Source organism: Puma concolor, chromosome B3 (assembly GCF_028749965.1).
Source record: "Puma concolor isolate L17-30 chromosome B3, mPumCon1.1.hap2, whole genome shotgun sequence".
Taxonomy (NCBI): Eukaryota; Metazoa; Chordata; class Mammalia; order Carnivora; family Felidae; genus Puma; species Puma concolor.
Genome location: NC_141672.1, coordinates 105,175,629 through 105,189,262, shown reverse-complemented (window position 1 = coordinate 105,189,262; position 13,634 = coordinate 105,175,629). Strand labels below are relative to the sequence as shown.

General features: G+C 45.0%; 1 protein-coding gene across 2 annotated transcripts in view; it reads left to right on the top strand.

The window, feature by feature from the left end:
* Positions 1-13,634, top strand: part of RORA (RAR related orphan receptor A) — a 722,772-nt gene that overhangs the window by 375,702 nt on the left and 333,436 nt on the right. The gene's annotated exons all lie outside the window — the stretch shown is intronic.

Sequence of the window (13,634 nt, the reverse complement as noted above, 5' to 3'; positions counted from 1 at the left end):
CTCAGGCCTTCCTCTACCTACTGGAACCATCTCAGGGCCAGCTCAGCACACTCAGCTCCCTTCTCACTGTCATAGCTCATGTACCATAGATGGTCCTCCCACAGGGAGGACTCTCCTGCTTGACCCTGGTCCAGCCTGCTAAGCACGACAGACTCTTAGTTCATCTTCTTCCAGTTTGGGAATCTTCCTTCTTTATTTACCTTCTAAAATGTTTTCCTTCAATTAGGCAGGCAGAAAAATTGTCATAGTGCCTCCTGGTTGCCAGCCTCTGTATAAGCCGCTACCAGTGATACAGACACACACATAGCCGTCCCTGTACGAGATTTTTTCTACCTATACTTCTAGTGCCTCTAAGAGCCCAGGACAAGGTCAGTTTATCTCACCAGGGCAGGAGCCATACTTTTCCTTGTATCCTATGGAGCTGCACTCCCACGGGTACCAATCTCATGGAATACCATGAACGGTGCTCCCCGGAATTGTGAGATCACTGTATAGACCCAGGGTCCCCTCTGCCACATGTACTGTGCGGAGGTGTGAGGATATAATATGGTACGTAAATGTACGATCTCAAAAGCCCAGCGGATTGGATTCAGATTTGGGCTCCACTGTCTATCAGCTGTGTGGCTTTGGGTCACTTAATCTCTCAGAGCTCCCAATGAGATAATCATGGTATTTATGTTTAGGGTGGCTTGATAAATTAAGTTAAAAATACAACTAAAGAGATTTTTCAGTGGGGCACATAAAGGGCCAATACATATTAGCAACTGTTATTATCATTGTTGTTAATATACTGATTGCTCAGTCTTACTGTCATTATGTTCATTAAAGGTAGGGCACGCTGTGCTGACAGTGCCCAATAACACAAGCCCTTAATATGTGTTGAATGAATGTTTTCAAGGATGATCAGTCAGGTGGGGCTCCAAATGCCCTGTTATAAGAAAAAGAAGAAAATTGTCTGGGGGAACTGAATTAGAACCAGAAGACACTGAGTTTTTTTAATGTGGTTTTGGTTAAATCGTGTTCTCTGGGAACTGAAAGCAAAGAGGGAAATCTTGACCTGGCCACAGTTTTGACACCTGCAAGTATGAGGCTGTTGTTATCTGGTGTGGGTGAGGTTATTTATGAACACACTGTTGTTTCCCCCCTTCACTTGGCCTCATGCTTCTTTTCTAAAGGAAACCTCCAGAAGGATGGGCCTTAGGTCTGTAGTCTTCAGGCCAGATTTCATCCTGCACAGACAAGGTACGCCACAGGCTTCTCTCTCCATGGCCAACCCAGGGCACTGGTCAGCCAGGCCCTGGGACCTGCTGCCTTTCTGCTTGGACAGCACACCCTGGTTGATGGGGCAGGTGCCAAGATGTTCCCTCTTCCCCATGCCAGACTTCTGGATGTTTGGATACAGCTGGAGAGCTTTCTCTTTTTTTCATGATGTTCTCGATGTTTGGTGCTGTGCTGTCACAGCCAGGGTAAAGTCCCACACCTAGACCCTGTGTGGGTCAGCTTGTGTTCATTGTTAAAAGCAGGATGAGGGTCCAGGACTCTACAGGCCAGACCAGGCTTAAATCAGCAGGTAGGGATCTGGCCCAAGCTGATGGGAATGAAAATTGCACCTGTTTTCTAGAGTTACCAGCAGATTACTCAAACTGTGGCGTGTGGTTCCATTGGAGCATGTGCTGGGGAGACAGATGGTGTCAGAGGAGACAGGCAGACATTGAATCCAGATCATCCCATAGCATGTGAAGACTCAAGTGTATATCAACGATGATCATAAGCAATGATAACAAAATCTCTATTTAGAGAAGGGCTGGGAAGCCAAATCTTAAAAAAATTTGGAGCATCAACTGTCCTCCACCTCACGTTATATGGCCTGTGTTATTTGTTCATAAGATCCCTTCTGGAGTGTTCATAGACATTTCCTGTGCCAACCCAAAGGGCACAAAGAGGAGGGAGATATCCCTTTCCTTCGGGGTGTAACTTCACAATGCCAAATGCTTGCATACAAAGTGAACAGCTAGTTGCTTCCAAAGGTTTCCAGATATCCCAGTTTGGGGCATCATGAGAGGAGACCATCAAAAGCTAACTCGTTTGGTAGGGCCTTCTGTGATTTCAAAGCTAATAGATACAGCGAATGCTATACCTCCAGTTAGCTCTTTAGAGAAGTAAATGGTGCATGCGCTTTTCCTAACTCTGTGGTCAACATGGAAACCAAGGCCAAGGTTACCGGCCAGCATTAGATAGGATGTAAAGTGGGTGTACCTCTACCTCCAGACAGGCTCCCCACTGTCTCTACATTCCAGACAGGTAATGAGGTCACTGTTTTCTTGCTTTGTTTTTCACATGTTAAACTTGCAGTACCTGCTACCAAGCCTGTGTTGACGTGTGCAAGGAAGGATGGGGTTGGCAGTGTGTCGTACCCATTGACTGATATACGTGCATCCTCGCCGTTGCGTAATTCTAGAGCCCCACCTGGAGAGAAGCTCGTGTGAGCCAAGCTTCAGGGCACATCTAGAATGACCTCAATCAGACAGGCCTCATTTTTTTTTTTCCTGGTCATTTTGTTTTCCTATTTCCATCCATTGGCCAATAAATAGGAAATACAGGATAGAAAGGTGTGGTTTTTGTGACAAGAATTCAAGATGGAGAAATAAGATTGCTGGGCTCTGGCCTGGGATCTGCCTCTAAAATTCCAAGTCCCTTAATTGCCCATTCAGGGAGCCTGGGCAAGGGGCAAAGACAAGGTGATAGAGGGCTTTTAAAGTCAAGGTAAAGATTTTGTACTTGGTCATGAGCACAGGGGGCCATTGAAGGATTTCTTCAGTAGGGAAGATCCCGGTCAGATTTACCTTTAGAAGCATCACTGGCTGCAGCGTTTCCAAGGTTTTGAGGTTTAGACTAGATGAATGACATGGGAAGGCATGGCCTAGGGCAGAGGGGCTGGGAGGGGAGGGGAGGAGGGGAGTCTCTGGGGAGTCTTTCAGAGATACACCCTTAAGGACTTAGCAACCAATGAACCTGAGTGATGACAAACAGGATGGGATACAAAAAGAGTCCCAGCTTTTCTGTTGTGGTTGGATGGGGGTGTTTCCAGCTAAATGGAGAACCCAGGAGGCAGTAGATTAGGCAAGAAGGCCACAGATTTAATTCTCAAAATGCTGCATCTGGAGTCCCCACTGGACATGGGGGTAGAAATGTTCAGGGAACCAAAGGAGAGTGAGTCTAAAACTGGGAAGAGAGCTCTGGTCTAGAGATGGACACTGGGAGGTTATCGATTGCCTAGGAAGAGTGTGGAGTTTAGACCTACCAGCCTGCTGAAGAAAGAAACCTGTGGGACTGTCATCAGGGGCAGGGGGAGCATGTGGCAAAGATGAAGAGAGAATGGTCAGGACAGCTAGTGTAAACTTTCAAGTCTCCTCATGATGTCATTACCAGTGTGTGAAACACCAAGAGCAAGAATGAAGTTTCTCTGTTTTGTCTCCTCTGTCCTTCGGCACAGAAAACAGAATGGACCAGCGCAAACTTTTAAGTGGTGTTTGAAGCCTCCTGGTAGTTCTCTACAGGAATGTGCCTTCCCATGGGCTGGCATTTGTTCCCACATGTTCTGGGTAAACAACTATCACACCATGTCACCTGTATTTTCAGCTGAATGCCATTTATTAAAAAACAAACAAACAAAAAACAAGAAAAACATAAGCCAATCCTGCCTATCAACTGTTAGGACCCATGTTTAACCATGAGAAACATACCTATTGATGGGCATATTAAAAGAGGTTGGTGTAATGGAGTAATAAGTGATTGAGCAGCACCCTAGGTATTGAACTGTGCCTTGAATGCCACAGAACTTGATAGTCCTTTAGACAAAAATAGATAAATAGCAGGGAGGCTGTTTGCTTTTAAACTGATAGTAAGTTTTCATCTCAAAGGCAGTTTGGAGGTAAAAAAAAAAAAAAAAAGGGTCAGTGATTTTTCCTACCTTTGGAGGTGAATCAGATGATGCAGACCAGCCATCTTCTAGGTTGTATCTGAGGATAGTAAACTGAATCAGAGCATCATAATGATTAAAGAGGAAGTTTGAGTTTAAAGTGGAAGTAAGCTACTGACAAATTTGTGGAAGGACAGAAGAGTCAGAAGACCTGGGATCAGGTCCCCCCGTCACCACCTCTCTGACCCACAGGCTCCTTCCTCATCTGTCAGAGTTTGCGGGGGGGGGGGGGGGGGTGCGGTCATCACAGGTAGTCTTCTACAGATTGTCATGACAATGAATTGTGTATGGATTTTTTGGATCTTTTTTTTTTTAGAGAGGGAGAGAGTGTGCCAGCGGGGGAGAGGGGCACAGGGAGATCGAGAATCTTAAGCAAGCTCCACTGTCAGCACGGAAGCCCGACTTGGGGCTTGATACCATGCCCCTGGGATCATGACCTGAGCCAAAATCAAGATTTAGATGTTCAACCACTGAGCCACCCAAGTGCTCCTGGAAATTGTTCTGTTATGGGAAGTGTGTTGGGCCCAGGCTGTTTGACTGGTGTCTTATCTTGCAGGGAAGACTTCACTTTCAGGTATGTCTCAGGTCCCTGGAGGGCCATTCAGAGAGCCGATGGTCTTTGTGCAGGTTATGTTTTTGAAACCTTCTTTGGCCCGCAGTTTTGCTTACCCTCTCCACTTTACGAACGTCAGAAAGATTATCTGATTGACTGATAGAACACCAGCAACCCAGAGAGATATTGTAGCACGGCCCAGAGCTATACTTTCCATTTTTATTAAAATTCTTATTAACTCATAGCCCAAGAGCTTTTAAGCCAAGCCTGATCTCCTTTAGGGCCCCTTGATTTGATCAGAGCAATTTGTGTGCAGTGTTCTGGTCCCACTTTGTGGAAAGGCAGCAATACAGCAGCCGAATGGTGTTATTCAGAAGATGGCGGGGTTCTCTCTCCCTCCAAAACCACCTGGCCTTACAGCCCTACTCCCACCTTGGCCGCATAGACACACTTGAGGTCTACAATGACAAATCCGCTTCCTGAGTATAAGGCCTCCCACCCCTTTGAAATCGTAAATCTTTCTAGGAAAACTGTCAGTCCTTTGTAGCTTGGTGGTGCTGAATTGGTTGGCTCCTATTCTGAGTACAAAGATAACTCTTTGGGGGGGGGGGGGAATATCCTGCAAGGTAAGGGTCCTGAGGGAAAATAACACCATCATGAGGTGCTAGGGGGAAAGGGGGACAAGTTGGGGACCTTGCTGCTTGGGGGCTAGCTCACAGTCTTGTGGAGTAGGAGCTGTCTGAAAAGGGTGCGAACAAAATGGTTTTCTCTCGACAAACCTGCAGGAGCTCCATGTGTGTGATTGGGTCAGGTCCATCGTCTGAGCTGTTGGGGAAAGCTGCGTCTCTGTTCTTCCCCCATGGGCTTCATGGCGATTTTTATCCTTCAGTTGGTGTTTGCTTAAGTGGCCTCCCTGAATTACTCACATTTATCCTTCCGTTAATAGGGAGTCTTAAACTTAATGTCATCACCTTGGTAATCTGCTAAGCTATAGAGCGCCTGAAAATAGCAACTGTCTTAGCAGCTTGCTGAGTAGAAGCCATTTCTTTCCGGACATAAACTATATCTGGAGCCTTTTTTATTTTTCCTCATTTTCGTGTTGAGGTACAGAACACATAGCGTTGAGGCTGTGAAGGGTGGTGCCGCTGTCCCTAGGATCGAACCTCCTATCTCCAGCATTGCTGACTTAGATTTTATTGCCAAGAATTAATTGGTAACGTGGCTCTGAAAAACCCCTCATGAATGAAAACTTGTATCTGAGGCCTTATCTTGTTATCTGCCCAGTGTTTCTTGCCTGCTTTGTATTTGAAGGTGCAGATGTCCAGACAGAGCCTTCTTCTTTGCAATTTCATAATATTTAAGGAACTGTTATTTTTACCTTTTTTGTCCTCTCCTTTATTTATTCTACAAAGATTCACAGAGCTGGCATTCACTATGTCCCTGGAACTGTGGTGAGCCTGCTAACGATATCCGGTGAATATTAGAGAGAGGACTGATTCTTAAGAATAGTTAACATGGTTATAGTGCACTGATGGCTGATGAAGTATTCCCATAATATCTAAACTCAAAACAACACAGTGCAGTGTGCAGAGGAAGGATTATAATCACTTCTACCTCATAAATGACAAAACTGTCACTCAAGATCATGCAGGCAGCAAGTGCTGAAATCCAGACTCGAACCCAAATCTGCTAAACTCTAAGCCCTGTTCTCTCAACCATACTCTACTGCGTCCCTGGATCTTAAAGAATCTTCCCAGGAGATGAGGCATAAGCTAATAAGACAAATGACTATATAAAGAAGTCTGTGATTAAATATCAAATGCGTGGTTAAGACCGGTGTTGCCAGGTTCCAGAAAATGGCCAAAATTATTATGGTAGCCAAAAAATCATGGTGGTAAAAGAGATGGGGCTTGGTCAGTTAGGTTAGCTGGAGAGAAAGAAGAGACCTTTGACAAGATAGAACCGATTTATCTTTCACGTAGAAGTCTGGGCTGATGTGGCAACTGAGCTACAAGAATTTGGCATGGACCCAGGCTTCTCCTGCCAATCCTGGGCTTTCCTTCACCCGCATCCCCAAGGTGGCTCACCATCTTGTCCATCTTCCAGGAAATAGGCTGAAGAGAGAGGTGGTGGAAAGAGAGTGACCAAACATTCCATTTTTGCCCAGTACTAGGGGATTTTCCAGGACATGAAACTTTCAACGCTAAAATCAGGAAAGTCCCTGGCAAATGAGGGGGTTGTCATGCTAGTTGTCGTGCTAGTTGTAGGGCCGCACCTGAAAGTTGTATGTTTCACTTGTAGTTCTATCCAGTTTGCTAGAACTTAGTCACATGGTCACACCTGGCTGCAAGTGAGGCTGGAAAATATAGTCTTTATTCTGGGTGGCCATGTGCCCAGCTAAAATCTTCCTGTGGAAGAAGGAGGCAAGAGATACCGGGCCATAACTAGCTATCTCCGCCATAACACAGAAATATTTTTGGTGGTATAACAATGTTCACAAAAGGTAACAAGCTTCTGTGTTGAGTGCTCCCCAGATGAACTTCCAAAGGTCTGCCGCCTGCTCCCCACTATTAGGAGATAGCGTCGACCGTCCAGCTGACGTGTCATGAAGGAGGGAACCTGTGTGCACAGGTAGTCAGTTCTGTCCCGGCAGACATGCTCTCCAGCCTTGTTCTTGCTGTGCTGGAGTGCGGTTTCCATACAAAACCCACCCAGTTAGAGTTTGAAATTCATCTCATCAAACATTCCAGCTCCAAGGACAAGAAGACTGGATTGGGATAGGAAGGGACCCAAGGAGTGAGAGAGAATATGGCAGTGTTTGGAAATCAGTTGTTCAGTAGAAGAGAGCCTAGGACACAACTTATGTAACATATCCCAGTCTGGTAAAGACCCTTCATCACCTCCTCTATCATCCTAGCCTCCCGGGTATTCCCAGTCTCCACACTGATGATACAAGCGTGTGACCATGTGTCAACTTTGAATTATTGTTTCTCTTCTTGATGTCCTATGATATATTTTTTTTTTTTTTTAGCAAAATCATTTCACTGTGGGGAATTAAAATATCTCTGTTCCTAAACTGAGGCGTGGTCCCTCCTGCCCAAGTGAATCTCAAGTGTTTCATGAATCAACTAGACTTTGGCCATGTGTTTCTCATCACGCTCTATGCCTGTTTTCTTGTGTACCCTGGAGCTTCCAACTTTAAGAGAATAAACATTCCAAAGGCATTAGCATGCTTGTATGAATTAGTAACTTTGAGGAGGGAAAAAGCTGAAATGAGATCCAACCGCACTTGTAACAGCTTTACTTGCCTGGAAGTACTTACTTGTCATTTTGTAAAGGTTTTCAGTCAGCATCAGCCACTGTGATGGTTACAGAAGCCTGGGAACAATTTTGATTGTGCAGTGATTCAGGGAGTTATTAAGGACAATAAATCTGCATTAGTTAAGAATTGAAGAGCTATAATGTAATATTATGCAGCCATTAAGCATAACATTTTCAAAGAATATTTAATGGTGTGGTAAAATGCTCATGATATAATGTTAAGTGGAAGAATCAAGATCTCAGACTGCATCTACAGCACGTTTCCAATTTTGTAAATTTGTGTATGGAAAAAAGACTAGAAGGAAATTCTCCAAAACGTTAACAGTGTTGGTGAGATTATAGACCACGGTTTTATGCTTAAAGCCATCTATCTTTTCCACATTTTCTAAATGAACAACTGTTCCTTGTATTTTAATGCAAACGTGTACTACACATATAATTATGGAAAGTTATTTACTTTTAGAAGAATATAGACCGAAATACCCTTTTGTGACTATGTGATGATGTTGATGAAAATAGACCATTTTCTGCAAAAGTCCAAGACAAATATTGGGACTCCTCACCCTTGAAAGAGCTCTAACACAGTCGTGTGCTCAGTAGGATAGCTTCAGATCTGTGTGGTTCATTCATGCATTCATCATCTATTTATTGGGCTCCCACTGTGTGCCAGGCACAGTGCTAAACTGAGTAAGGCCTGGGTCCCAACCTTAAGAAGCCTGCCCTACAATGGGGAGACTTTCATACTAATAAGGCAATATGTTGATTGTCTTAGGGAGTTGTGAATAAAGTATGTGTTCATTAGATGAATTAGTAGATGGATCAATCAATGGATGAACAGAAGCAAGAGTTGGTCACCAGGTCTGACCTTTCCTTTAGGGGTTTTCTGGCACCCTGTGAGATTTCTCCCATCTCCTTATGGGAATTTCAACTGTCTGGGCTCTGCCCTTTGAGTCGATTGCTTCATAAAACAACAAAGGCAAATGGAAGAATTGACCATCTCTTTCCATGTGTTGTCCTGGCGAGGCTGTACTGATTAGGGAATGGATGATTCTGGAAGGAGTCAGAGCTGGAGGCCTCCAGATGTGCAAAACTTCTCCCTAGTTCATGCAGGGTTCCTGTGGGACAAGAACTCAAGCTACAGGCATGAACAGACCAGTATTTTTTTGGCAGAATTGGACCCAGCAGGAAGTAGAAAAGGCCCTCTGTCCCCCACTGTCCACCCCCACCCCCGCACCCAACACTGATGCAGGAACTAAGCAGAGAGGCCTCTTCCATTCCAGTGAGAGAGGAGTTTAACAGGCCAGTGCCCCAGGGAACAGCGACCCACTGAATTCCAATAGCCCTAAGGTATAAATAAATGCCAAGGGAGACTAACACTTCCTGCTGTAGAACTCCCTGGGGCATATGGTGTCTCCAGACTGGCAGTAATCCAGGTAAGCAAAGGTGAGGCGTGAACCAGGTCGGACCAGGGAAAAGACATCTCCTCCCTAGCAGATTCTTACTAAATGCTCTGGCAGTCTCTCTCACTCTCTGGGACACACTACCTCCCCCTAGTGGGGCTTGCAGTTCTCCTCAAAGTCCTGTGTGGAGGAGGACTCCTGATGTCTTTTTTGCAGGACTCCTGGAAATCCTTAAGCGATCTAAGTAAATGAGTAACTCTTTGGATAGTGCAAGATGAAAGTAAATGAGCTGCCCTGAGACCATAATGAATGCAAATGAATTCTGCACCTTTACACAGGTTTGAGAGAGACTAGCAGAGCTACTAGTGGTGAGACTAGTCTGAACATGAGAGAGACTCAAAATCAATGGGAATCAGGAAGAAGAGAGGGAAGGAAAATGCAAAGTGGTAGTCCTTGGAGAAGCCATTAGCCAAGGCTTGGCTTTTATTCCTTTCTTCCTAAGAAATACCCTAGGTGGTTTCTGCCCAGTGCCTCCCTGGAGCTTTCTCTTCGAGGGTCCCACATCCCCACGGGTCTGGGCCGGGGTGAGGGGTACATCCATTCCCTGTGCAGAGGCTGTGGCTGCACCCAATGCGCCTCAGTCAGAAGCTGCCCGGAGGTGCCTAGAAGTGAATAGACCACTGTGGTGGCTGAGCCCAGACTTGACAGTCACCAAAGAGTGTCTCCTCCACCTTCCCTTCCTTTGTCCTCCTCTCGGGCTCTCTTTCCTTCCGGGAGCCTCTTGATGCCCTCTGAGCCCTGGCCCAAACCTTCCTTTACCTGGAACTGATCACTAGTTTGGCAGGACCGCCTTTTTCCCCTGCCTGCCTCTCTTCCCCTTCCTGCTCCAGGCTCAGGTCCAAGGCAAGGCCGAGAGGGGAGAGGAAGTGAGTCTCACACCTGTCACTTCTTCTCCAACTCTGTTCCCTCCCCTCCAAACGTTGTTCAGGAAGCCTCTTCAGTCTGTCCTGCTTTCCCCACCACTCCTGGTGTTGCCTGTCCTTCACCCTAGGGATCCTCTACAATGAAATGCCTTGTATAGTTAGTACTGATTTGCCTCTGCAATGTACATGAATCTTTCTTTCTTCGTCTAGTTCTCAGTGAGCACCTAATACATGCACCCACTGTAGCAGAGGTTATGGATATGAACAAGCTGAATCTGGCTGCTTATAAGGCGATAGCTAGAATGCAGTCACTGAATAGTCCTGAATCCTGACTGGAAGCAGCAATCGTGAGGCAGATGGTAACCCCCAGGTCCTGTGCAGATGGTCCCTTGTTCTCAGGGACCAACACAGGCAGCTCCTTCCCAAACCCCATTCCTTCAGAGACCCCCTTCTCTCCCACGAGGCAGCTCCACATTCCCATATCACTGCAGCAGGAAGAAGGATGTTCACCCCCAAGCTGGTTCCTGAGCACACATTCATTCCTATGGAAGCCTTGCCATAAAGGGTGGTTTGGGGATATCCTTGGGACTACGCTTCAAGTAAATGACGGTTAAAACATAACTTTTGAAACCTGTCCTCTGGGAATATAACCACCCTTCATAATTCGCATTTCTGGGAGAAAGCTTCCAAATAGCAAATGAACAAATGAGTTCATTTTAGATTTTATATAAACCAGATATTTTCTTACCAGCCCTAAACCCCTGAACTCTGCCGTTCTCTCCGGGCTCCATTTCTACCAGCTCACTCACCTTTTGAAGTCATTTATGTCAAGGTATTATTGGGTTAAAAATGTTACTTTTATAAGTAACAGGCATTTTAGCAGAGGATTCTGATAGACTGATGCCTTAACTCTCAAAAAAGAAAAAGAAGAAAAGATTTTTTTTTTTCATTCCAGTGTTTCTCTCCATAGCTCTAATAAGGGGGGGGGGGTGGGTAGGGGGAAGGATCTCACATAGATTTTAAGGCAAGTCAAGAAGAGAAACATTTGGGAAGAAGGGATTTGGGGCGCTCTAAAATCATACACTTTGAGTCTCACACCCAGTATATATAAACACAGCATTAATATTGTTTTCCAATTAGGCTTTATGTTCTACTTCTCCAAAGTACTTAACATGTTATCTGTATCACAGGCAGAAGGGGAGGGTGTTGGTCTGCCCAATGAGATGCCTTTAATTCTGAAATGTAATTGAAGGTTGTGGAGTTTCTGGGTTTCTGAATTGAGAGTGCACACCTTTTCCTTTCTGTGGTTGCGTTAGGGCTTGGGAACTAAAGCTAAAGACAATAAATATCTTAAGTTTTAAATCTGATGGGAAGAAAAAGAGTATGTCTTTAAAAAAAAGAGAGCAGGTAGAATAATGTCCCCAGGCCAGGAAAGTACCAGTCATTTTCAGATAAATTATACCCTCCTCCTCCTCCATGGGAAAAAAAAAATCATACTCAGACTTAACTGTCCCTTTGGCACTTTTGTCAAATGAGTTTTAGTAGCAGGAGCTGCTAAAAATATAAGCCAATTTCTTTCTTCATTTAAATCAAGTGCTTAAAAAAAGTGTAGCGCCTAGAACTGGTGCAGGGCTCAGCAATAGCAGCAGCTGGTCTGCCCGAGTCCCTGAATAGTCCTCAGTGATAGCCCAGCGCCCTCTCAGAGCTGAGGGAAGTCAGCAGTGAGGCTGGAAATTGTCCCTGAGGGTGGGGGGATGTTTTTAGCGCCTGAGACTCAAGTTGAAAAGGTGTCCTTGGGTACCTACTGACCAGATCAGATGCAGAAGGTACTCTCAAGAGTATTTTCTGGGGCGCCTGCGTGGCTCAGTCGTTTAAGCGTCTGACTCTTGATTTTGGCTCAGGTCATGATCTCACGATTTGCGAGTTGAAGCCCCGCATCGGGCTCTTTGCTGACAGCGCTAAACCTGCTTGGGATTCTCTGTCTTTTCTCTCCGCCTCTCCCCTCCTCCCGCCCTGAAATAAATAAATAAACCTAAGAAAAAAAGAATCATCTAAGTTACATATAAGCTGTGTATATCAAAGATTATCTTACATTCAAATTTTGTGAGTGGAAACGTCTTAAGAATTAATCCAATTCCCAGATTTTTATAGATGAGAAAATTCTGGAAAAGTCAAGCCCCTGCTGTGCAGTGTCTGCTCCTTCTCCCTGCCTGTGCTTTGCACTTGAGGGAGAGCAGTAGCACACCGCTTCAAGAATAGGATGTATGAGGGGGAAGCGGGCCTACTAGGAGCTGACTGTGTGTTGTGCTCGGATTTCACCATGTTGCCTCCATTACTTAGCCTTGAGACTTATAAATGAGGCCACCTTGAATCAACCCCCCTGTGGAACTTCAGTGATTCAAGCAAGCCTCCTGAATGAGACTCTGAGATAGTTTGCCATAGTTCAAATTCTGGTCTCTAATGAATAGTGAACATAGTTATTAATGTCACAGTGACTTCTACAGAAGAGCTACATCATTTTTACCACTCTATCAGACCTGACTTTTCTATACAATAATTGCATTAATGCCTTCTGTGCGTTTGTATGGTGAAGGTACAGATGTACCTAAGCGTGTGCTAGAAGCAGTGACGCATCGTGGCAAGTATCCCCACTATGCTTTCTTCCAGTTCTGCTTGTTAACAGTGGCACAGAAATTTGGAAGGCTGCCAAATATCCCCGTTACCATGGCACAGGAGGGAAGTCAACTGATTCCAATTAGGATTAACTCTGTAACCCTTCCTTCCTTACAACAAGGCTCTAATCACCTGAGTTAATCCTGAGATATCAGCACTAGACAACTCCAGAAATTCTGGCTACACAGTCCTACTTTACCCCGTTTGGACTCTCTTTATTTATGATGTTTTATATTCCGCCTCTGAAGTCACCTCTTGTGATCTTTTTCCTAAACATCAGATTATTTTGTCCTTTGCCAGCTGCTGTCCTGTCTCTTAGCAGAGTCGCAGTTCATTCTGGGTGGTCTTTTGGATAAGCAAATAGATCTTAACAAGGGATTGCATGGGTTTGAGATTGGATGAGGTTTCTAAAGGATGATGGCTCACTCTTTTGTAGCATTTCTTATGTGTCAGGCGCTGTTCTGAAACTTTACGTACCTTAGTTCACCTCATCTTCAGAGCAACAATCTACTACAGAGGATCATTATTGGCCTCGTGTTACAGATGGAGAAACTGAGGTAAGGGAAGCTGTTTAATTTGTCCAAGGTCCCACAGCTATTGAATGACAGAAGCTGAGATTTCAATCTACCCAGTCTGGTTTAATCACTACGGGGTATGGCCACTAGTACACTAAGTTTTGAAACATGGATACTACGATTAAATGTAACATCCCAGTTTCTGGCATTTTAGAATTCTGTTTACAAGGGAAGATGTCTGTGAAAAGAGATAGTAGGTTTCTGTCAGCA